The sequence below is a fragment of the Galeopterus variegatus genome, unplaced genomic scaffold (assembly GCF_000696425.1).
Source record: "Galeopterus variegatus unplaced genomic scaffold, G_variegatus-3.0.2 Scaffold4192, whole genome shotgun sequence".
In the NCBI taxonomy this organism is placed as follows: Eukaryota; Metazoa; Chordata; class Mammalia; order Dermoptera; family Cynocephalidae; genus Galeopterus; species Galeopterus variegatus.
The window spans coordinates 180,586-181,303 of record NW_007730303.1 but is presented as its reverse complement, the minus strand read 5'-3'; positions in this window follow the sequence as shown (position 1 = coordinate 181,303).

Sequence of the window (718 nt, the reverse complement as noted above, 5' to 3'; positions counted from 1 at the left end):
ATATTCTGGATATAAATCCTTTGTCACATGTATAGTTTGCAAATATTTTCTCCCACCCTTTTGGTTGTCTTTTAACTCTGTTAATTGTTTCTTTTACTGTGTGGAAGCTTTTTAGTTTGATATAATCCCATTTGTTTATTATTCCTTTGGTTGTCCATGCTTTGGGGTCATATTCATGAAGTCTGTGTCCAGTCCTACTTCCTGAAGTGTTTCTCCTATGTCTTCTTTAAGGAGTTTTATTGTTTCATGGTGTATATTTAATTCTTTAATCCATTTTAAGTTGATTTTAGTATATGGTGAGAGGTATGGGTCTAGTTTCATTCTCCTGCATATGGATATTCAGATATCCCAGCACCATTTGCTGAAGAGGCAGTCTCTTCCCCAGTGTATAGGCTTGGTACCTTTGTCAAAAATCAAATGGCAGTAGGTGTGTGGGTTGATTTCTGGATTCTCTATTCTATTCCATTGATCAGTGTGTCTGTTTTTATGCCAGTACCATGCTGTTTTGGTTATTATAGCTTTGTAGTATAGTTTAAAGTCAGGTAGCATTATGCCTCCAGCTTATTTATTTATTTATTTATTTTCAAATTAATTAATTATTTTTTTGCTCTGAATTGCTTTGGATATGCATCATCTTTTGTTATTACATGTTATTACATGTCTGGATAGTTTTTTCCATTTTTGAGAAAAATATCATTGGAATTTTGATGTGGATTGC